Source organism: Nesoenas mayeri (genome assembly GCF_963082525.1).
Source record: "Nesoenas mayeri genome assembly, chromosome: 5".
NCBI classification, from domain to species: Eukaryota; Metazoa; Chordata; class Aves; order Columbiformes; family Columbidae; genus Nesoenas; species Nesoenas mayeri.
The window spans coordinates 59,596,321-59,621,570 of NC_137548.1; the positions used below are offsets into that span (position 1 = coordinate 59,596,321).

At 41.5% G+C, this 25,250-nt stretch overlaps 1 protein-coding gene across 2 annotated transcripts in view; it reads left to right on the top strand.

Annotated features, from left to right (window-relative positions):
• The window catches only part of TEAD1 (TEA domain transcription factor 1), a gene marked incomplete at both ends in the record, with an annotated part of 100,193 nt that overhangs the window by 18,349 nt on the left and 56,594 nt on the right, over positions 1-25,250 (top strand). The gene's annotated exons all lie outside the window — the stretch shown is intronic.

Sequence of the window (25,250 nt, forward strand, 5' to 3'; positions counted from 1 at the left end):
TGCAGGAAGATAACAGGGTGCCTGCAGAAAGCCCTGCGGCAGCTGATGGGTCATGTCTTGTACTTGTCACCAGTGGCTTGTGGAGTTTGGATGGCAGGGCTGTAACAGGAGCAGTGGCAGGTTAAACAGGAATGGCTGCTTTGTCAGTTATGGAATATAGAAACAAACAGAAAAAGAATCCTCTGTAGAAATAAAGAAAGAGGAAACCAGAGAAGGAAATTTCAGAAACTGAGGTGAATTTGAATTTTGGCTCTGTTCCTGTGCTGAAAGTAGAAGACAGGGAGTGAAATGGCCATGAGAGAAATGTAAAGCATTTGGAACTTAAGCAATGGAAATTTGGTTTTAGGGTTGTTGTCGCTGGGTTAGTACTAAACAGACAGAGGGGAAGATATCCATAATACACTGTTACTAGGTAAGGAAATATAAGTGTATCTGTAAGCAGTGGAGTCCTTCATATATACAGGGTGTTTCAGAAAGATGGACCCAATTTCAAATCAGTTGTCATTTGAAACTGGGTTCAGCTTTTTGAAACACTCTGTAAAGCTTAACTCTAAACAGTTTTAAGGGCTGTATTTCTTAACACTTTAAGTCACAGTGAATATTTGTGATAACAGGCAGACTCAGACTCAAAAGGCAAAAAACAACCCCAAACAAACAAAACAAAACGCTGTTTGCTTAAATCTAGGCCTCTAAATTAATAAACAGGCAAGAACTAAAAAGGACCTGCCTGTCAGGGGTGCTCACAGCAAGCTGCTGTGCCACCTCAGTAACCAGAGCTTTACCAGTAACTGCTGCATACAGGGCTGTAGCTGAGGACACTTCACATGCCAAGAGTCAGCCAGGAGACATCCAAGCAACTAATGCTAGACATGTTCTTGCATACTTTGCTGAACAGCAGTCTAGCAAAATAAAACACAGTTAGCGAGCTCCTGGTTTCATTGACATCTGCAGACTTTGAGGGAGGTTTCTTGTACGTGTGTAAAAACTGAGCGATGTTTGGTGTGTGCCTGAAGGGTGACACAAGATGTAGGGTTGTTTCTGTAGCTGAGATCAGTGGAAACTCATGTTTTCAGTGGGCTGTGAGCTCCTCTGACTACCGACTCCACCCAAACCAATGCAAAGCTGCTCTTGACTCCTGAGGGCAGAAGGGGCTGGTCCTCACATCAAACTTTGAAAACTTAGTCATATATTCTTTACTCTTATATGTATTCAGGCAGCAGGTAAGAAACACTGAGTGGTGTAGAAAGCTCAAGAGAGTGAGATAGTTTACTGTCCAAGTCTTATTCAGCTGCGGCCATTCAAGAGATGCCTGATGGCTGCAGGACGACTGAAGTGAACAAGGGAATTCTTGCCCACTTTGGGAAAGGAAAGCAAGCAACTTTGTTAGACCTGAAATGGTTGTTTTAAAGGTAATAGGTTTGTGTTATGTAATTACTTTGTCCCACAGGTGTTTTTGGTTTTTTTGTTTTAATGCCTCAACTGTAGCTCCTATAATTATGACTCTGAAGTTCAGTCAAGTCACTTTTGCATAGCTGCTCCCAAAGAAAATAAGCCTGTTGCTGCTAGTGATGTTGACGAGGTAAAGTGTTCTATCACTTCACACATTTTTATTAAGCAGTGGGTTGAAAGGCAGCATAATTTGAAAGCCCTGTCATATCTTTGATAAATGCTTTCTAACATTGCTGTGTTTTGCCCAGTTATGACAGAACCCATTAGAATGACATATATTTCAGCTGTTGTCGGTTTGGATCTGCATACGCTCAAGGAAAAAAAATAAGTGGTTTTTTCCTTTCCTTGAGGAAAAGAAAAGACCTGTGCTGCAGGAGGGGAAGACCCCTCAGAAGAGGCTTTGGGTGGTGGGCCACATGTAATAGACCCCGACAGGATTCTTCTGCCTTATTTTCAGTTGTGGGCTTTTTTGTTCTATAGCCATGGCAGAAGTAGGAGGCAATTAGCCCTGCTGGCCCTGCCAATTGGACTTGCTGCATTGTATTTATAGTTATTTATTTATATTTATTTATTTATTAATCTAGCACAATGAAGTTCTGCTGTTGGATTTGAAATGGAGGGTGCTACTCAATATAAATAATAATCAGACAGATGTGTAACAGGTATCCTAATGATAACATTCAGTTTAATGCAGCATTTTTAATGAGCCATTTCCGCAGCTCTTCTAGCAAGGAGAATTTATGTAGCAGATTCCTTTTCGCAAATATAGAAGCTGACTGAATTTGAATATAGACATTATTTGAAAGTATACTGCCCGTATACTGCAAGACCCTATGTTGTGTCTACTGTTGTGTAAAAATCATAATGGTAGTAAAAAGATCATTATTTTCCTCTCAAAATCATTAATTTCAAAGTTCCTAATAATATCTGCTTGTCACTTGAGGGGGAAGAGAGAAACTGTATCTCCCCTGTGTACTCAATTTCTTACGGTAAAGAGCTTTTTACATAACAAGAAACAAATTCAGACACACTAACAAATAAAACTAGGGCAAGTTTAAAGTCTAAAACTAATTATTATCAGGAACTGAATTTAATAAATTAAACTAGGTTAAAAAAGAAAATGGATTTTGCCCCTTTAATTGTAAGCAAAAAAATGGAGTGTGAAATGCCATCGTAACTAGAGCTGACAGTAAATTCAGCTCTGGATCAGACCTCACATCACTTGAAGTAAAACAGAGATATTACTTTGACTAATTTTGCATTGTAATAATTGTTTAATGCTCACAATGGAGCCTTGTCCTTAGGGTTTTATGCTTTAGCTGTTTCTTACCCACGCCTTGTAGTTATTAAGTACAGACAAAGCTGCCATTTTTTCAAATGACATAATGTATATCAGTGTGTGTCAGTGAAAAACATAAAAAATAAGCATTTTCTGCTATAATACATTAGTTCTATGAAATCTGGAACAGTTTCTCCTTCATCTTTGGAAGTTTATTAAAGCAGTGCATAAGCCATAAATAGGTTTCTTTAAGTACCAATGGCTGTCATTTCCAAATTAGACAAATCTTAATTTTTAGAGAAGTAGAATTTCCCCATTTGTGCTCTATCATATGTTTTCAGTTAATTCCAAGCTCACTCCTCTCATTTTTAGCACACTCATTTCATCCCATTGATCAGCAAGCACTTTGAACAATTGCCTTGTTTTTATTAAACTACTGAAAATGCGTGTATTTTGCATTTCAATACAAAAGAGTTTGGTTGCTGCTGTGATGTTTGGTTTTAGACACCTTTTACAAGTCTGTAATGAAGGCCTTAATGCAGTATTGAAAGTGAATTTTGGGTGGTTGTGTTGTTTTTTAATGTCAGGACTGCAGGACTAGACCTAAACACTGTGTATCCTGGTGACTGTGCAACAGGAGTAAATAGCAAGACTGGTCACTGTGTGAAAATTTGCACAGTGTGAAAATTCAGAAGTCCTAATGCTGGCTTAGACGTTGATGGTACAACAGTAGCACTTTGGGCCCTCGCTGTAGGCCCAGACATTTTGTGGCTAATGTAATTTAGGTCTGAATAATTTCATTTGAAGTCGAGGTCAGAATCTTTCCTTCCTGAGGGTACGAGAAGCCACATGGGAGTTACCCAGTAATAATGCAGGGAAAATCGTGTGCCCACGTGAAATAACGTCATGGGCTGTTTCTTGCCCTTGGGCAGTAAGTCCTTGCCCTTGGAAAAGCGCCAGATGCTCACATCGTGTTAATCAGCGTGATTTTCGCTGGCATGCATGAGTGCGTGCTCCTTTACACCACATGAGGATGTAAGATCTTTTTTTCCTCAAGCTCCTTCTAGTTGTGTGTCTTGACATATACTTAGATATCATCTAAGTGCCGACACTGTCAAATATTGTATTGAATATCAAAAGGCTTCTCCATCTCAGATGGCAACTGTGAGACAGAACGAGAGTAGTGTGAAATTGTCCTTAGGCTGTTGCAAGCTCTGTGTGTGGATGCAATTTGTACATGCAGAACAAATACTTCTGACCTTTTCTCTACTAAATTCTCATAATTATGAAAGCTTTGTGACTCAGAAAGTTTAGCACTGTGTTTGGCTAATATTTAATAACGGAATTATAGATGATCATGCACTAATTTGAGGTAAACCTTCTTTTCACAAATATATGTAAGGTGGCACTAATATGCAAAAAAACCCAACCCATAGCCTGTCAGTGATTTATTTTTCTGGCATTAGTATTAGAACTAGCTCAGTAAACTGGGCTGAAAGAGGAAAATTTGCAGATGTTCTTTAATCTGCAGATGTTCTTTAAAATGCTAGTTCTAAGGACATATACGTTGCATGTTTTTATGAAGTTCACAAAAGAAATCCATCCATTGGCCTTTTCCCTGGGAGCTATACATCTCCATGTTCTATTTAAAATGTTTCTGTGTACTCATATCACTCAGCATTTTTAATGTAATATTACCACGGAGGTGAGTCCTTAATTTTAACTGTTCAATTTTCACGTGAGATTAGCTGTCCTTAGCTAATTATAAGGGCCCTGTACTACTTTTCTGCACAAGATACTCCTCATAGGAATGGTTGCTCTGACAGATTGTCATTAATCTGTCAATAATGAGATTTTTCCATTTTATGCTTAGATGTAAGCTCTTTGGGGAAAGGATGATCTCTTTGCTCTGTATTTGTACAGCGCTTAGCACAGTGGGGTTTTGGTCCGCGATGGGGCCCCTCAGTCCCTCTGTCATACGTACCGCTCCTATAAATAATCACGTTTGATGTGGAGTAAGATGAGAGGAATTCTTTGTGTGAGGAAGATGGTTCCTTAAAACCTAAACAGCCATCTGAAATGATGGATTTTATTTTCTCCTCCTGGAGGGGACTGGACTTTTCTCGCTTGAGCGCAGCCCCGTGGCATGGCCATGCTCTCCGGTGGGCACACCGGAGCCAGACGCCAACCTGCAGCCCCGGCAGCCGGGCTATTTTCAGGGCTGGGGTGGCGATGGTTGACTCTCCTTCCCTTCTCTCAGCGTGCTAGCGGAGTTCATAACATTTACGCGGATTTTTCTGGCTGCCCAGAAAGGTGATCGCCCTGCGCCAGGCAGCTGTTCCCCCCACGCCCCCCCGACGCCCCGCACGCTTTTCGGTGCTGCGGCATGGACCCGCTCCCACAGCTGTGTGCTAGAAAGCTGAGAATGGTGTGGCCTCCCACAGCCCCAGGAACGTGAAGATGCCTATGAAAGAGCAGCCAGCCTGGTGCACTTAAACGAGGTAGAGCCCCATTTCTGAGTCTGGGAAGACACGGGCTTTGAAAGGAGCTGGTTGTCTTATCCAGAGCTGGGACTTTGGCCCAGCCTGGGGGCACGGTGAGTTTGGTAGGCACAAGAGGGTCTGAGAGCACTCATCAAAATGGAGTTGTACTCATCAAAATGGATTTTACTCCTCAAAAGTGAGGGGAGAGCTGACAGTCAGGGTTAGGTAGCCACTCACAGCCAGAGTTATGGCATGTCTGTGCTACCGCTGCCAGGAATGGTTGCTGTTAGAAAATAACTTAAAAGTTCAGAAAAATAAATAATAATTAAAAAAAAACCAACCAACCAACCAAACAAACAAAAAAACAAAAAAACCCCCACAAACCAACCAAACAACAACAGAAAACAAAACAAAAACAAAATAGAAAACCAAAACAAACAACCAACCCCCCCCCAAAAAAAAAAAAAACAAAAAACAAACAAACCAAAACACACCAAAAAAAAAAAAAACCCAAAACAAAACAAGGAAAACCCCCAACAGTTGGTCTCATTTGCAATCACAGAGTAAGATGTATTTGCTTTAAATTACTCAAAGATTAAAAGTGCTGATAATGGCAAAAATCTTACCTATGGCACTTTCAGTTAACTGAGAAAAGTTCAGCCAGCGATTAAACTGCTGAGAGGGAAGAGAGCACAGATTGCATTTCAAAGGAAAATTCAAGCAATGCATTAACGATTATTAATGTGTGTTATTGTTAAAATAATCATATTTATTATGGTCTAGCCTAGGGAGAACCAGCAAAAATGGAAGCCTTGTTCCGGAGACTGTAGAAACATGCACACAGTAGGTGGTCCTTGGCCTGAAGAGCCTGCAGTCTAAATAGTTGTAGATGGAGTGGATAAAGCACCAGCCCAGTTAAGGAAAGAACAGCAAGAAATACTGTTGGTTTGCATTTGCTTTGCAAGGGCCTGGATAATATCTGTTGCCCGGTTCTCCTTCCAGTGTTTGCTGCAGATATGTGAGGGCTTCTGTATGATTTAAAAACAAACAAACACACAGATGTGAAGAGTAGAGAGTTATTGATTTATTGCTGGTATTGGCTCTCATAGACATAGTGGAGGCCAAGGATGGGAGACAGGATAACGTGATGGCTGTTGCAGTGCAAGCCACAGGCGTGGTTCCCCACTGCTTTGCATTAATAACAGAAGAATTTTACACCCACTTGCACAGATATAAACATCACCCATGATTAAAAGCAGCAGTTGTTTAGTTGCCACTCAAATATTTTTTATGTTCTGCCTATTTTAATCAGCCTGTTCTACTTGGATGCTTGTGTCAGGGTTACGAATGTCATCAGTAAAAGTGACACCAGTTTCCTAGGTAGATTAGAATAATTGAATGGTTTGAGTTGGAAGGGACCTTAATGATCATCTAGTTCCAACCCCACTGCCATGGACAAGGACACCATCCACTAGACCAAGTTGGTCAAAGCCCATTCAACCTGGCCTCGAACACTACCAGGGGTGGGGCATCCACAGCTTCTCTGGGCAGCCCATTCCAGTGCCTCACCACCCTCACGGTGAAGAATTTCTTCCTATGTCTAATCTAAATGTCCCCTCTTTCAGTTTAAAGACATTACCCTGTGTCCTGTCACTACAAGCCCTTGGAAGGAGTCCCTCTCCAGCTTTCTTGTAGGCTGGAAGGCTGCAATAAGGTCTCCCCAGAGCCTTCTCTTCTCCAGGCTGAACAACCCCAACTCTCTCAGCCTGTCTTCATAAGAGAGGTGCTCCAGCCTGGGGTGGTGTGGCTAGAGCACTTGCTGGTGAAGACTGAAGCAAAAAAGTTGTTGAGTACCTCAAACTCTTCCATATCCCAGGTAACCAGGTCTCCTGTTTCCTTCTGGAGAGGGTCCACATTTTCCCTAGTCTTCCTTTTACCACCGACGTATCTGTAGAAGCTTTTCATGTTGCCCTTCAGATTCCTGGCTAGATTTAATTCTGTTATATCAGGGCTTCAGCTTTCCTAACCTGATCCCTGGCTGTTCAGACAATTTCTCTGTATTCCTCCCAGGCTACCTGTCCTTGTTTACACCCTCTGTAGGCTTCCTTTTTGAGTTTGTCCAGGAGCTCCTTGTTCATCCATGCAGGCCTCCTGGTGGTTTTGCCTGACTTCTTTTTTGTTGGGATGCATCGCTCCTGGGCTTGGAGGGTGGTGATCCTTGAATATTAACCAGCTTTTTTGAGCCCATCTTCCCTCCAGGGCCTGATCCCATAGTACTCCACCAAGCAGATCCCTGAAGAGGCCAAAGTCTGCTCTCCTGAGGTCCAGGGAAATGAGCTTGTTGTTCAATCTCCTCACTACCCTAAGGGTCTTGAACTCCAGTGTTTCATGGTCACTGCAGCCAAGGCTGCCCTTGGGCTTCACACCCCCCACCCCTCCTTGTTGGTGAGAACAAGGTCTAGCATAGCACCTTTCTGTGTTGGCTCCTCTTATGTTTTGGAGAAGGAAGTTATCATCAATTAGGCCCTGCTTTGTTTTCCCTCCAACAGCTACCAGGGTGGTTGAAGTCCCCCATGAGCACCAGGCCTTGTGAATGTGAGTCTGCTCCTGTCTGTCTATAGAGGGCCTCATCTGCTTGGTGTTCTGGTCACAAAGCCTGTAGCAGACCCCCACTATAATGTCATCTCTCCCTGCCCTCCCTTTAATCCTGACCCAGAAGCTTTTGATCGGTTCCTCGTCTATCCCCAGGTAGAGCTCCATGCTCCCCAGGTAGAGCTCCATGCTCCCCAGGTAGAGCTCCATGGTCTCCAGGTAGAGCTCCATGCTCCCCAGGTAGAGCTCCATGCTCCCCAGGTAGAGCTCCATGCTCTCCAGGTGGTCACTGACATGGAGGTTCCTCTCTCCTGCTTGTCTTTCCTAAAGAGCCTGTACCCTTACATTCCAACACCCCAGTCACAGGAGCCACTGCACCACATCTCTGTGATGCCAATAAGATCACAGAGTAAGGACAATGTTTTCAAAAGCAACCAGACAAAACCAAACCAAACTGGTACAAGGGCAGCCTCCCTGTGCATCCGCCCATGCCTGCCCTTACAAGCAGCTGGTTTTTCCTTGTCTTACAAATCAACATTTCTAAGTATGTATTCTCCTTGTGCTTACACAGTCACAATCAGCGACCCCTAATAAGGAGTAAATTTGGTGGGAGGTGTTTTGAAAAGCTTGGGCTAGTGGTGTATCCCTGTAACTCTTTCAGGCTTGTGTGCGCTAGGGGAGGTCTGCAAGTACAGCTGTGCTGATGAGCCCTCCGCAGGGAATGAATGCAGCTTGTTCCAGCAAAGAGGGCATTTGCTACTGCCTGGTGCTTGTTCTTCAGACAAGGTGCATCCACTGTAGGGCTTTTTTTTTTTTTTTTTGCTAGACACTTATGGCTTTACTAGATCCAATTTTGGGTCCAGTTTAGTTATGCAAAGCTGAGGTTTCTTCCTCCTCTCCCCCCACAGCCCCTTCCCCACCCACCCTTGGTCCGCTGCCAGGGCTTCACAGCGCTGGCCATGCTAACCTGCAAGCCAAGGCGACGTGTCAGCGTGGCACCAAAATAATATATTTATAAGCAGGGAGCTTGTTGCTCCAGGGTGTGTCAGCTCCGTTCCAGCAGACTGTTTCGGTTGCTTTGTGAGCACGAGGCCAAGCACACAGCTAGTGCCTGACACAGCCGTACAGAAAAAGTGCAGCGGGGAGGTCTGCTCAGTCCTGCGAGAGGAATAAACACCAGTCACCCGCACTGGAAGAGGGATCTGGCTTAGGAAAATCCTGTCCTTCGTTTTGCTTTGGCTGTGAGGAGCTGCCTTTACCTGCAGAGACATAGCTGTGCTGGCTGGGGCATTCATTGCACAAGGAAATTAGGAGACTCTTCCACCCTCCCCACCTGGTGAGGAGTGGAGGAAAAACAGCTCTGTAGCTCCTGCTTTCTCCTTTGTGCTGCGATCGCACTATAGATAGCAGAGGCCCCTTATCCTGCCTCTGTCTTCCTTGACTTACAGTTCAGCCAGCTCTAATTATTAAAAAATAAACAAGCCTGTAACTGCTAAAGAGCTTTAAATCCCCTAAATGACAGGGAAATAGCCTCTGAACCACCACCAAAATAGTCTCTCCTATGTCTGCCTATCCTGGCAGCAGATACAAATCATCGTTAGTGGGTCACTCCGACACAGATCCCTTAATGTAAGTGCTACGTTACATTAACAAGCAAGTCAACAATAATATTAGTAATAAATGAGAAATTAAATTCCTAGTCATTCATCCCTCTGGGTTTCCTAGTGTGTCTCTTGTGTTTTTCTTGTTTTGATCCTAGGCATTTTGAAACAAGAAATGTCTTTATTTTGTGTCTTGTGGCGTGATCCCAGCCCATTAAAATGGATGACAGTACTGCTGTTGACTTCAGTTAGCAATTACTGTAGGAAAGAGCACATGGTGTGATTCAGAAATTAATAATAACCATATACACTAATTTTAAAGAGGGGATGTAGAATTGAACTTTCTTGATTAACTGATTTTAATTCAAACTGTTTTTTTTTTCCCAACAAAACAGATAAAAAACTAATTTACAATAAATTGTAATACTTTTACTTTTCTGAACCAAGACTGATAGTGAGGGAGTCACCACTACTAAGCAACAATAAAAGATGATGTTTTGTACACACTAAGAAAACTGTAACTGTGAGTGCTTCTAAGTAGATTCGGGAGATTTTGGCTGCAAATTTTAATGTAAGATGTGGCTGGACTGTCAAATCTCTCGACAGCCAAAATGGTTTTTTGCCTTTGCCCTCTGTTGATATATGTAGACTGGAGTTTTTTGGTTTGTTTTTTTCCAGATTACAGTAGTAACTTACTTCCAGTATGCGCTAGAAAATTGCTTATTGGACTCTCCTGATCAGAAATCAGTGATTATGGGCTATTATCTGTAGTGCTTTCATGATGAAGACTATTAAAAACTGAACTGAAACCACAACCTCATTCCTTTCAGAATTAATGCTCAGAGTACAACTGTCTCGTACCTGAAAGGTTAATCTCCAGTGCACTAATTCTTTGTTTCTGTCTTGACAGATGGATTCACTGAATTGCACTGGTGGCCTGAGCATTTCTAATTTTACTGCCTTTACATCCAAAGTCAATCTGCAGTGCCTTGTAGCTACAGCTGGTACAGATTGCATGTAATCAATTATGGAACATTAAGTATTGTGAATATAACAAGGCAAGAAAGGAGGAAGGTCTATGCTGAGCTCTCTCCTGGCACATAACTATAATTAAAGACACATAAAGGGGAGTGGAGTGCTCCTGCTGTCTGCACCTCTGGGGTTTGGCTTGCTGGGAGCAAGTGTGCCACTGTTCCCTTCTCACCCTCCTCTGTGTATGTCCAGAAGCTCATGAGGATGGTTCTGTCCCCCAGCCCCCAAAGACAATTCTGACGGTGGTGTTTAATTAATTGTCTTTTGGGATGGCTACTTTGTTACTGGATGCTTCTGTGTTCTTATCGATTTGAAATATCATCCCTATTTATGGCTTGATGGTTGTCCGTGTGCGGTTGGATAAAGCAGCCACAGTGGCAATGCTGCGTGGCTCCCTGGGATGGGAAGGCTTGAAATCTCCTTCCCTGTCCCTGCAGTGCTCTGGGGATGGACTATGAGGTGTTCAGGCATGGCTGAGCACCTCCACCCATTGTCTCTTCTTGTGCCTCTGGCACAGACAGAACTGAGTAGCTCCATAGGAGTGATCCCATTGAATTCCATGTGTGAAGTTACATAAATGGGGAAATGGGAGGGAAAGGCAGGAATTGGTTTTGATTCCCACCAAGTCAGTAAAACTGGATCTGTAGGTGCCAAAGAGAACTGCAGAATGGAATACTTGGGTCATTAATGAAACCAAGTCACATGTTTGCTTAAATATTTTGGGGAGACTCTTTCAGACCTGGCCGCTGAACTGTAAAGATGGAGGGAAGCAGATTTGCTTTAAAAAGGCTCCAGTAATCCTAGGAAATGGAGGTCCTTCTTCTGTGCTATGACTCTGTAGCATTTGAGATACAAGGGAAGATCAGATATTTATGTGGATAGTAAGAACGTGCAACTATGTTAGAGGAAATAAACATTTTATAAGGAATATAAACTGTATTCTTCATGTTATGAACTGGGAAGAAGCTGTGGGCAAGTTATTCTGTCATGTTTTTGGACCATGTTTGGAACATCCAAAGCTTGTAACTGACAGAAACAGGGTATTAAACTAGGTGAGGCAGAACAGGCGTTCTTACGTTTCCAAGGGACTATGTGATACCACATGCTAAAAATGTTGCCGTGTTCCTCCATTGTAGAGTTTTGGAGATTTTGTGTGGATTTTTTTCTTTCATCAGACTTTCTGTCAGTATAAACTTCTTCTTTGTGGCTTCCTTAGATCTATCAACAAGTCTAAATAATATAAAATAAATATTTATAATCTTTAGATATGTAGATTGTAAGTATCATATTTAGTCTCTACAGCCGTTCTCCCAAGGAGCTCTTATCCCACGCATTTTTCCACAACATATACACTCAAAAACTTTCTTTTCCACAACTTTGAGCATCATGCTAGTTTTTCAACTAATCCATCTAACCGTCACTGCTAAAATACTGATAACTCTGTGTCTTCTAGGTTTTAGCACTGCCATTGTAGTGAAGTCAGCATAACATTTTCACTATAGGTCACAGCTTGCTGACCAGCATGGAAATTTATGAATTTCTGGAATTGTGATGTCAGTTAGTAATAAATTCAAGCAATTGTGAAAATTTCATTCCTTCAATCAGTTTTTCCAGTTTATGATCTACAAAGTTAAGTAGGGCTAGTTAGAAAAAATGGTTAAATCCATAGGAATATGTTGACTTTGTCTCTTGTCCAGTGATTCCATCTTCATGGGTGATCCTTTGCAACAGCAGCCTCCAGCCTTCCCTTATCAGCATCTCATGCAATTTGTCACTCAGGTTCGTCGTGTTTTGTTTCAGTACAATTGCTGATCCGCTCTGGTCTCGCTTAAATTTACTGATCATTTCATACAGCAGTTCCAAGTTTTCAGTGAGTCAGAAAAAATTGCACATAGGTCTGCTACTGTGAGAAAATAGTTGATGTTTGTTAGAATTTGCCCAGAAAACACAGGAATGATGGCTCTCAAAGGGTTTTGGCCATATTCTTCATGCTGGTCTCGGGGTTCATAGCTAGTTCAGCTATGAACTCCGTGGTTCTTGGGTTCACCTCGATATTAAGACACATCCTCACGAGCAAGCATTAATCTCTGTTGTGCCTCAGGCCCAAAACAGTGAACCACACTCGAGCGTACATGTATGAATTTATAGCATGGGAAATGAGCATCAGATTATGTGTAAGTGGATTTGAATATACACAGAAAATTCCCAAGCAGTTAGTCGTGCCGTAGAGGGCAGTTTGAGTCAAACTTGTTTTGTCCCCTCAACTCTAGTTCGGCTGTTTGTTGAAGCACTGAACAGCAGCGTTATTCAGCATGTGGTCTGTGGATTTCTGGAGGTCCATAAAACATCAAAAGACATTGTGAGAGGACTGCACATTTCAAAAACTGAAACAATCCGGTCCCTGCTAATGTTCCCAGACTTGCAAGTAAGGGAAGGAAAAAAAAAAGAAGGTGAGGAAATAAAAGTGGCAAGTGATTATTTGATTTTTAGCCTTAAATTTTATTAGGTGACAGGAGTGAGAATCTTTGTGGCAGCAGCACAAAGCACTCCGGGATTTTTTTTGAGAAGTCTGGCTTTTCCTTGGTGCTGCAGGATTGAGGAGTTTTGCTGTGTCTGGACGCCAGGGCAGCCTTGCGTTCTCTGTGCCCTTCAGTTCCTCCTCTCCCAACGGAGGGCACCAGACCTGGATAAGATTCAAAAGAGGGTAACAAGGAGGATCAAAGAATTTCCCTATGAACAGCTTCAGCACAAGCGGTGACTCACTGGACTGCAGCTCTTCAGTCTAGAATAGGTGACTCAAGGGGAATATAGTGCCAAGGTCTGTAGAATGGAGTTGCACAGAGAAGGTGAATGAGCAGCAGCTGCTTGCTGCTTCTGCTACAGCAATTTAAAGTTCAGGTGAGAAGGTCAAAACAAGCAAAAGGCTGTAACTCTCAATGCAAGATCTAGTTCAGCTATGAAACTCTTTGGAAGATATAGCAGAAGCTAGATGCTTGCATAGACTCAGAAAGCAAATGGGCAGGAGAAAAATCCCATGTTATATCCAGAGACACTGCTTCTGGCTCAGGACACCTGAGCTGCAAGGTAGTTGAATTTGGGAGAGCTCTCTTCAGCTGTCACTATATTCACTCTCCTTTACTCAGGGGTGAGACTCTGGCCTCACCAGGCTTAGGCCAGGCCCAGCAACTCGTCTCACGGGGCTGGGACAACCAGTTCTTGCACAACCAGTGGTCTCCTTGCTGTTCTGCTCCTGATCATCCATGTGTTTGTCTTTCCTCGGCGTCCTCGTGCTTCTCAGTGCTTCTCTCCCAGCCCAGACTCTTCCTCTGTTTGTTAGAGATTAGAGAGGGTGATGATGGGGCACGTTCCCTGTCCTTGGTGGTCGTGAAGTGTTTTAGAGGAAATTCGTTTTTTTCACAGAGAAGCAGCACACTGCATAGATGTCAATAGGGCTCTGGCAGCGTTTGAATTGCTTTGATTTGCCTGCCCCTACATGTGCCAAAATTTATTTAAAAAGAGGAAAATACTGGTTACTTTATTTGGCACAGCTGTCAGGCTGTTCTTCCCTCTCTGCTGTGCCTTTCGCCTGTCCATTACATCTACCTGTTGTCTCTGATTTTCTGTGCTAAACAAGCTTTATGAGAAACCCTGTTTAAACAGCCAGTACCATGGAGCTGAGACCTCAAAGTAACTGCAAATATTGCAAATAATGAATAATATTATAGCTATGTAATTATAATGCGATACTAATTCCTTTTAAGAGTGCCTTTGTGTCAACCTGAGAGTGGGCTGTGATTAGAGCGGTTCATGTTGCAACTGCTGTGTCATCAGGAGCTTTTAAGATGATGTTTACAATAAAAGGAAACACAGCCATGAAACAAACTGGCAATTATTGTATATGCTGATTTTGGCTTCTGTTACAGTAGACTGACTGCAGTATTGATCTTAGCGTTTGTAAACCATTTGTTTTGGGCTCAGTTTTGCCCTTTTTGCCCAGAGTTACCCTCAAGACCATTCATAGAAATGACAGCACGTGCAACCAAAGCAGAATTACCAGGGGCCTGTGAAGAGAGATGCCGTATATTGCGTGGTCTGATAGCTTCTTACCTAGCTGAAGCACTGAAATTATTGTCTTGCAGTACTCTAAGCTTTATTTTTCATTATACTGACCACTGCACAGTCACACAGTGGAGATGGTCTCCATTTGAAAAAACTCACCGTTGCAGAAAAGAGCTTGATATTACAGAAGGATGAAGGAAGCCAGAAGGGTTTGGCGTTCCCGAGTCACAACACATCAGTCACCCTCCTGTTGTGAGGGGCTGATTATTCAGCAGAGGTCCCGCAGAGCTGGACTGACGCTACAGCTTCCCCAGCTCAGCAGAACGGTGGCAAAGTCATGTTGCTGGACTTCAGTTTCTGCTGTGAGCCTGGAGTAAGTACAGCAATTAGGGTATGGAGTAGGATCTCTTTGGAGCTACTTTGAGATTTCACCTCTGCTTCTCTATTTAAAAGTTCAGTTTTGCCCCCATAAATTCATAAAGAGGCTTTTGAGAACTGGCCTGCTGCATTCCTGGACCAAGAAAGGATGATGAGACCTGTAAAAAAAGGTATTGTTGCCTCCTTGAAAGGGTGGTTGCTGCTCAGCAGAGGCTGAGCAAGATAAAACCAGCCTTAGCAAATCAAAGATCTGCAGGGAACATCTCTGCAGACACAGTCATAAAATTTGCTGTAATGTGGTGCTTGGAAAACATGCTTGTCTGGTTTATCTTACTTTTCACCTGACGTTGGCTCTCACAGCAGCTGAGAGGTGGCAAAATTTCATCTGTCTCGAAAATTAGAACGTGCTTTGCTGTGACTTGCAATTGATCCGATTAGCTAAGTATGTTTAGGGTTTATAATTAAATTTGAAAAGCTGTGTTCTTCAGCAAATGATATTGCACCTATAATTATAGATTTATTTTTTTTTCCCCTGGAGATTTAACTTATGCAAAGTTCAGTTTAAGCAAGAAGTCACCTCTTCTGTATAAAAATAAATTCTGCATGAGTCCAAAAGTGATTGGACATATTCCTGTGAATAAATCTAGGGAGACAACTTCATTGCCTTAGACAGAATAGATAGATTTCACTGATTTACTCTGATCTAACATAAAAATAATGCAGGCTATACACATCTGTCTTATAGAACACCATCAACATGATGCAGCAGTTCAACATCTTCATCAACATCATGGAATAATTTGCAACACATTTTTAAAAATCTGACGCTGCCTTGTGAATAAGTATTAACCGGCATTTGTGCACTGAGTGCCTTTGTTCATGGTGTCTGCCTGAGCAGAACTATGTGGGGCTCAGAATCAATTATGCAGAAGCATGAGTAACCTCCCAACTGGTTTCAAAACTACAGAGGTCTCCTTTTCTTTCCTTAAGCAGAATTTAGGATGCCCTAGGTTACATTTTGATCTTGCATGCTAGATTTCAATTATAAATAACCAGATACATGGCTGTTCTAATTAAATGTATGTCATAAAATTGATCATAAAGTGATTGTGTTAATTTTGTATTGTTATTTAGTTGTGATTATTTTCCTGGTTCTGGTGTCTTTTCTGGAGTGATGATGAGTCAGGATGATTTGTGGCCCTCCGTTTTGGCTAACAGCAGCACCACATCCAAGCAAAACATTACCAGGTCATGGTAAAATACTGTTCTCTACTTCACAGCACTATGGGAGAGACATTCTAGTTGAAGGAAGGATGTACAGAGTTGTGACTCTGCTTTTCAAAGCAAGTGATTTTGGAAAGAAAATATTTAAATAGTTTTATTGCAGTATATTTTTTTAAATGGTGGAAATATGCTGGTGACATGATAGAAACAATAGTAATAATAATAAAGATAAATAGAAGGGAAAAAATAGACTGCATGTAGCAACAGACTTGAGGATCTTGCCTTTACTTTCTCTGTAAATGTTCTTTTGGGTGTTAAGGTGGAGGCCTGTTTGCTGATGAGGGGAGCTGGTGTCGCAGCTCACCTGAGGGGTGACCATGGCTTTGGGCAGGTGTGCCACGCTCCCGCCTTGGAGAGGAATCCTGCCTCCTGCCTGCTCTGCCCCCACACTCGTTATCCTATAAACACCTACTCAGATGTTGTAACAAGATCAAGATGGATCTCGCTGATATCAGAGGAGGTGAAAAGAAGTTGGTCTGTAAGGCTGGTTGATAAAGAAGAAGTCTCCTTATGGGTCTTCTGAATCATCACAAAGTCACAGAGTCATGAAATGGGGGTTGAGAGGAGGCTCAGACCTCAGGTATGTTAAAGATCAGTGAACACTAAAGATGAGTAAAAGAGCATTAATAGCAGATCCGATTCAAGTTTTTGTATCGAATGTATGGCCGACTGTTGTCTCGTTAGTGTAGGGCTTGGGGGCTGGGCAAGGAGGTAAGGAAAGGAAAAACACAGGGTCACTTTTTTGTGAGAAAACTGTCGCTAAGTCCTTTGAATTCAGTGAACTTAAACCAATGTGAGATCAGATGTAACACATAAATACGTCCTCCTGTGATGTGGTACTTGAATCGTGCCTCTATTCCAGAAAGAATTTGACTGAATTTAATCATGTGCAAGAATTTGACTGAATTGAATCATGGCATTGCAAGTGGCTTCAGGAGAAGTCACTCGTTTGTGGGGCAGCGACAACTGAGACCCTGGAGTGAAATCTTGCCTTGAAGTCCATGGTGATGCCTGGCCAGATACTGCTCCTTGTTGGTTTTGTCAGAAAGCAAAGGACTTGAGATTCATGGGCTTACTAGTTTGTTATCATCTTTTTGATTTGCTCAATTTATCTAGCCAAGACCTGGAAACTAATTTCTAGCTTGACCAAAATCATAGGTCCTCTCTACCTGGTAGAGAACTGCTGGTTCCCCACTAACTTGCATTTATGGGGATTGTAAGTTATGTGTCTAAAATCCGTGGAATGTGATCAATACTTGAGAGCTGATTCTCCTCAGACAGACCCAAGTTTGATTTTTGTTGCCCTGTTTGGTGAAATTAGTCCAGAAAAACTGATATGAGATGCTCAATGACTTTGTGGAAACTGGCTTAGAATTATTTTCCTGCAGTATGTTTTTCCCTAGACTTTCAGAATTTTCAATACGGTTTTTCATATATAAAATAAATATATATTATAAATACTTTTTCATATAATTTCTGGTAAAAAAAATAACATTTTGAAGGTATCAAGAGCCTTGTGGTTTAGATTTATTTAATATCCAGCTTCATATAGCTCATTCTTAATTAATAGCGAGTTCTGTTTGAGAATGAAGAGCGGTGTTTGAATTCAGAGTTTGCAGAATGGGTCCTGACATAAAATTTCTCCCTTTTATCATTAGTGGAATTTATTGATGCCTTTGCTTAGCAGAAAGATAGCCATGTGAATACAAAGCACATTTCTAGCTCTGCCTGAAATGTACCTCATCCCATTTTGCTTTTAAGCATATAGTTCAGAAGAGCTGAAACGATAGAGCTCTTATATCTGTCACCTTGGGCTGAGTACAGCAGAAAAATTCTCCCTTGTGTTTTTGTGGCAGACAACTGCTTCACACTGCTGGGAACTTTCATATAGATCCAGTGTCAGAGTTTTCGTCCAGCCTGGTGAGTTTTACCGGGTCAGAACCAGAAAGCCTGTGACATAAATCACACTGTAAAAGAAATCAAATGGAGGTACTGGGTGAAATATTGGTTTCAGTCTGAAAAGATTGAGTGTGTTTTCTCTGAATCCTGGCTGATTGTGGAAACCCCAGCTCAAAGGTTGTTGCAGAGGAAGTTAAAAGACTATAATTTTTAGATGGAACAAAAAATTGCTACTTGTGAAGATGAGGATCTTCACAAGTGTGTTCTGTGTGTTTTCTGGCAGGTGTGGGAGCTGGTTGCGGAGGATGGACCAGGCCCCTTCTCTACTGTCTCGGTGACTCCATAGATGGTAGAGAAAAACGTTAACAATAGCTGAACTTAAAGCCAGTTTGCTGTTCTGCTGCCAATATATCCTACTGTAGGACACACGAGTACTGAAATTACGCGTTCTTGGTCCCGCGGCGTCTGGCTGGAACAATTGCGGCGCTTGTTCTGTGATCAGCGCCGTGTTAGACAGCGGAGTCTTTTAATGCAGTCAGCTGAGCTGTGTGTCCGCACTGTTCTTTATGCACTTTATTTTATAGTTGCTCATACAGAAGACGACTGAATCAATCAGCTCCTTGTCTTGCGAATAGGGCACAGCTTTCCAGAAGAGCTGCAAGGGTGTGTCTGAGAGTGAGACAAGCTGGAGATTTCTCTTGGGCAGTGCGTGGGCTGGTTTCAAGTTACTCCATATTTTATTGTCTCCTGTTTGCTGAACCTTGGTTTCAAATGATTGCGCTCGTTTGCTGTGTGTCTTAAACGTGTAGGTTCTTCCAGCTCCCCGAGTCCAACACAAGGAAGTACATGTACCCTGTATCCTCCATAAAGCCAACTAATGGTTTTCACCTGGGGGTGTGTACAGGCAGCCAAAAACACACATTATTACTGATACACAGTGCATAGATAGAAGGATTAGGCAAGAAAAAAATCTATTGGCTGTGTATCCTAGATTAAAGGGCTTATCTGTGCTGCATTATGCTTCAAAGAATAACTATATTATTACTATAATGAGTTCTTTCTCTTATTTTTTTGTAATTAATAGAGGCTAATTTAGTAGGGAGTACTGCAGTGTTTTACATTCCCATAGGTTTATTGTACTTTTCTTACACTGGTAACATATCTGTGTACTTTGGACCCGATGCTCTGTGACGTGGAGTGCCCCCCATATTGTGTTCAATCTACACTGAGAAAAAGTTTGTCTTGAGAAACATATTGTGCAAATCAGACAAAACTGCAGTGAATTAGCCATTAGGAATAGATTAGCTGGACCCAAACTGAAATACGGAAATCTGCTTTGATTATTTAATTTTTTTTTTTTTTTAATTTCATTTGGCTCTGCACCCTTGTTTTCCTCTGAAAAGACTGAGAAAGAAGAATTATCTCCTACTTCATCTGCAGCATCTCATGTAAAGATTTAAAAGGGTTTGCAGTTTCTTAAAGATCAAGTGCTCTTTATTATTTTGGTCTGTATCAGTGAAGGCTGCAATTATTATTTACAAACCAGCAGCTATAGAGGTGTTGCTAATAACTTTCTGAAGCAGTGAGTTCACAGGTTGATCATATGCTGAACGAGAGATCGTTTTCCTGCTCTGGTGCTGTGAATACTCTGAGATCCTTTGGATGAAAGGCACTCTAGTCAGATGAACAGTTTTTCCAATACTGTAATTATTGTGATCTTCACAATTAAACAACGGCCAACAAAGAACATTAAAAACAATATTTCTATTCCTGGCAATTGTGAAAGAAGAGCTTCACCTACCTCTCCACCTGTCTGTGCCCATGAATTGAAGTCCAAACACTGAAGGCAATACAAAGAATTCCTATATCAGCCAAACCTACAGAGAAATGCATTAATGTTTGAAGCATAGGTGCGTTCTTTAGGCATATGTATTTCAAAACTGTTTTGTTATATTTCCTGTTTTTAATTAACCAATCTCAGAGATTTGGCTGTGCCCACTCTAAGGTATCATTTCTAGGATATGTTTCCCTAACTCACGTTTCTTACTATTTATTATCCAAACCTCACCTAATTTTTAGGGTAGGTGGAGACTTCTTTTTGTAAAACAATAAGATGTAAGGGTGCATTTGATACCTTTATGTTAAAACTAAAGAATACGATGCAAACTCTTTAGGTCCTGCTATAGGCATCTTTAAACTCAGCAGTGATAAATTAAATCAGTCTGTAAGGTCACTTTTTTCCTTTCTTGTTGAGTTGGTAAAGGAACGCTTAATGATCCTAAGGTTCTTCTGTATAGAAACAGAAAAAATGTGAAGTTGTAGCAGAGATGTTGAGCTGCATTCCTGGTGAGACTTTCCTAAAGCGATCAAGGTTTCTTCTGCTTCTTGCACTAATCATTAATAACTATGCTGTTGTCACAGCTCAAAAACTTTCCTATTGACACTTCAATCATTTTTAAAGATCCTGAATGTTCGGCATGTATTAAAGTAACCTTTTGCACTCTATTAAAATTTAAGAACTGCTAGATATTTTAGTGAATGCCCAAGCAACCGGATCATGAAAGCATTACCTTGTGCCAAGGGCATGATGCAGAGCACTGATTCCTTTTTAACAAATAATAAGAAGTTTGACTTCTCATTTACACATTCTGCCAATTGCTAACAAGTTTCCATCTTGTTCAAACACTGGATTGATCCTAAGAAATTGAAAATATTGATTTAACCCTCTGCCTGATTTGTGCTGTGGGCACCTGCTAGTACAGTCTTAGCACATTACAATTGCTTGGCCGTAATTCCTCAGGGGACCACTAATAACTACCACATTTGTCTTTTCATCTTCTGAAATTATGCTAGCAGTTGTCCAAGTCAATTGTGATTCATTTGATGCTGCTCTCCTTCAAGACATATTGCAACCAAATAGACTTGCTCACCAGTAATGTATCTGATGACATAGTTAGTTCTAGTTAATTGACAGAATGATTCAGGCTTTTATGGATGGCATTAATTGGTCCCTGGTGTCCATGCAATAATTGACCAGACAGTGTAGGCTACATTAGCTTCTCATCCAGTCAGAACAGTGGTAAGATGAGGTAAATGTGGTACAAATGATAAAATGGCTATATTTTAAATCAAACATTTATAAACTATAGAAGTGGAAGATTGTGGCATCAAGAGGGTCTGAATAATGGGAATACATAAATGTCCACATTCGAGGGTTGTGTTTTCTTTTTTTTTATTTCCCCCACCCAATTAACACATGTGGTAAGTCACATTTAGATGCCTTAATGGACTCTGTTTGAATTGTGGTTTAATATGTAAAGCAAAGTAGATGGAAGGGCTGCTTGTGGTGTTTCAGCTTCTGTGCGTTTATATGGTACGATTTTAAGCCTGGAGTTAAGCGTTAGAAGGAAGTTAAAGGTGGGACAGCCTCTTGCTTTTACAGTAAGTCCTTATTTTACTTTTCCCTCGAAGGAAAGGAGATGACTTGGGGAAGTATTTTGGCATATTCCAAGTGTATAAGAAATGCAGACTCTATGCTTAAGTAAAAAGTGTTATTTGTTAGAAAAAGTGAGATAAACAAGACAAGGGTCTTTAATAAGATACTAACTTGCCACAGCTGTTCTTGAAAAGGAATCATCCTGTGATTTGCCACCTCTTACTCTCTGTTTTGTGTAAGAAAACCAGAAAGATAAGGAGTACCTTCTGGGTGTGGCTATTAAACTCTCTGGTTTAGACAAATGTGACTGAAAGGAGTCATAAAATCATACAATATCTTGAATTGGAAGGGACCCATATGGATCATTGAGTCCAACTCCCTGCTCCTCACAGGACACCTAAAACTAAACCATATGAGTCATAGTAAATAATAGTACCGGTACCACAGAGTTTTTGCGTTTGGGCTAGTTCAGAGATCTTGTGTTGCAGGTTTATGGTGTGCCCATCACCTGGTGCCCTGTTACAGGTGTAGACTTTTAGGTCATACAAGAAGAAAGTACATCTGCTGGGGAGGAAGGACAAGCAAACAAAAAGAATGGGTGGAATGTTCCTCCTCTTGGTATATTTTCTAGTGCATTGCCCAGTTTAGTTTTTATTGCCTCAACATGGGACATTCTTTGGAGCTTCTTTTAAATCTGGAAGGTATTTTCTCACTTAAACTTTGTTAAGATGATCCCTCTGTGTATATTCTCGCGTATTACATCAAAACCAGTCTCCTTCTGTGTCTCTTTTTGTCTTTACGCAATTCAGCTGTCCTCCTTCACGCTGGGAACTGCAGCGCTCCTGCCTGCGCCCCGAGGCAACCCCTGGCCCCCACCTCCCCATAACAGCCCCTGTGGCTCCGTCCTGCCGCGGGCTCTCCTCAGGGCTGGCCCCCAAACCTCTCCACCTACAATACCACAGTCCTCTAGTTTACAGCCTTCTGAAGCACGCGAGAAGCACTTTTACAGTGATTTATAGGAGATGGGGATGTCAATAACAGGTAGGTTGAGTTGCTTTGGGAATAGTCTCTATGCGTAATACAGAGATTGCTGTATTGTAAGTACAGAGAACGTCAGCCATCATCAGCTTTGATCACTTCATTCACTTGTTACACCCCTTTTGGCCACCCTATCCCTTTTGCTTAAGTCTTTCTAAATTGCAAAGTTGCCACAACATAGGTCTTACATTCCTTCAGCATCTACCTCTTAGAGGGCACTGCCAAGAACAGACAATACAAACAGTCATTGCCCTGCTTTAACCTTTTTGAATTGTTGAGTGTCCTGAGCTCCCACTGATTTCAGTCTGCTAGTGGGAATTGAGGGCATTCAGAGATTGCTGAGAGACTCGGTCTTTACACCATGTACATGCTGATTGCAATGTCTCCACTTCGTTGTAGCTTCTTCACAAATCAATCTTTCCAATCTACTAGTAATTTACTGCTCTTCCAGATGCCTTTAACATGCTGGTATTTTTTTTTGGAACTGAACCCTGCATTTGTGTTGCAGGTTGAGTGGGTTGATAAAAGGAAAATGGGAAAATCTTGACCAAAGAAAGTCTTCTGGAAATGTGTCCATTTCTTGTGAAATGGGTCCATTTCTCCTTTCTTACAGACTGAACTGCTTTCAGATGAGACTGTTCCTAGATGAAATGCTATGGTTTCTTTATTCCTGAAAAAAAGTGTTTCTGAGTTCATACTTGAGGCCTGTTTCTACATGGCTCAGTAGGTATTTCTACCTTATTGGACATAAGCATATATCATCATTAGGTGTAATGTAATCTTCTTGGGGAACACTAGAGGTGTTATATTTCCATAGGTCACTTTAAGATTATGATCCTTCAAAATACCGGTTTAGTGCAAAAGGATATTATTTCTCAATAAAGAACCCTGTGCACTGGTTAGATCAAATTTAATGTAATCTGTTATTGGATGTATTGGATTTTATGTTATAGAAAGCAATGCTGAACTTTCAGGCCAATGATTTCTACTGAGCCCAGTATTGAATGCTAGATTGTTTTACTTCCCACATTTTAGGAAAAAGAAAATACATTTATGTGAAAGAAAACAGAATTTTTTTTGAAGTACTTTTTTTTTTTTTTATGACAGCAATTTAAAAAATCACTGTATGCAAAATCAAGTTCTTCATTATATACATAACTTAAGATGCCACTAACAGCTTCCATAAAACCTTTCAAATTCCAAGGAGGAAGATTGACTTTAAGGGATCTTAAGTACAGGGAATAAATACGCTTAATTTGTATAATTATCACTAGTTTTACGTGTCCTAAATGAGAATAAATTGTAATGGTTAACATAACTTAGTGTACTTTACTCTTTCCTAAAGCTGGATAAACATTTATTTAAAGCTATAAGGTCGACAACAGTTTTACTGTCTCAGTCTCTTCACCCATAAACATTTGGCATTGTAAAATATTAATAATTTTTACTTAATAGTAAAACTATTTTAAACCCAAGTTTAGTAAGAGATATATGTATTGTGTGTGTGAACCATCAGCTATATAAAAGAACAGATGTAGGAACTGGGATCGAATTTGTTATTTTTGTCCACTGTCTCCAGCATAAAGAGTTTTATCCCAGGTTTCTGTGTTCTTCTGTGCTCAAGCACAGCCGTGAAACTACAAGTTTAGAAGAGAAAACCTTTTTGAAGAAGAAAAGTTTTTGATCCACTTTGGTTTCTGCTGTTCTTTTCATGGCATCTTTACTGGTTGCTGCAAGGGTAGAGGATCTAGATGGCTGAGATGAGTTTTCTTCACCCACAGTTTCCAGGCATGTTCAAATGTCACAAGCAGCTGAGTTTTAAATTCAAATTTGAATACAACAAGTGGAACTGGACTCTGTCTCTCTCTTCAACTTGTCTTTTGTCCACATCTCCAAAACAGGCCACAAACGTCTGCCTGCCAGTGCTCCCCAGTCATTTCTGCAAATCCTTGGCTCAGTGTTAACTGGAGAGAAAGGTGATGCTCTTTAGGAAATGTAAAACGGGAAAGTGGGTGGATGGAGAGAGACCCTAGGAGCATGTTGCTGGGGAGAGGCTCAGAGTAGCCCTCAGGAGGTGAGGTGCCAAAATCCATGCACAAGCTTGTTGAGGGACCCAGAGCCACAGGCAACCAGGCCTCCCTACTTGTTAAACCTAATGTTGTCAGCAACGCAAGGATGACTCTTCATTTAGGGAGATAACACCGGCAGGATGGGCTGTAGCGAAGGGAACAGTCGGCAGCTCTTCGACAAAGGCAGAGAGTAAGAAAAGCCATTTCAAGTGAGACCGTGATCCTGCCACAGCACAGTCCCGTGTCCCCCATCTGCCTGACAGGCGTAGGTGAGTCCGACTGCATTCTCTCTTGTGCAAACACGCGGGTATTTACGTCTCCCAACTGGCAGGTGGGAGCCTTTGGGGGTCTTGCTTGGGAACGTCCAAAAAGAAGATGGACTGAAATCTGATTTCTGTGGAGATTCACTTTCTCAGACACACAAAGTATTTCCAGTGCTCAGAGATTCAGCAAATAATTAAGGCAGAAAAGTTTGTGAACTAATTTTTAGAGCTGCTGAGGCTGTTCAGCTCACACTTACCCTTAAAAGACCTTACTTATGCACATAGAAGTGTCTCACATCTTCACCGTTTTTTAATCTGGAGAATAAAAAAGAGCCCTTTGTCCAGGTAATAATGGGAAAAGATGGAAACAAAAGCCTGCCATAATGGC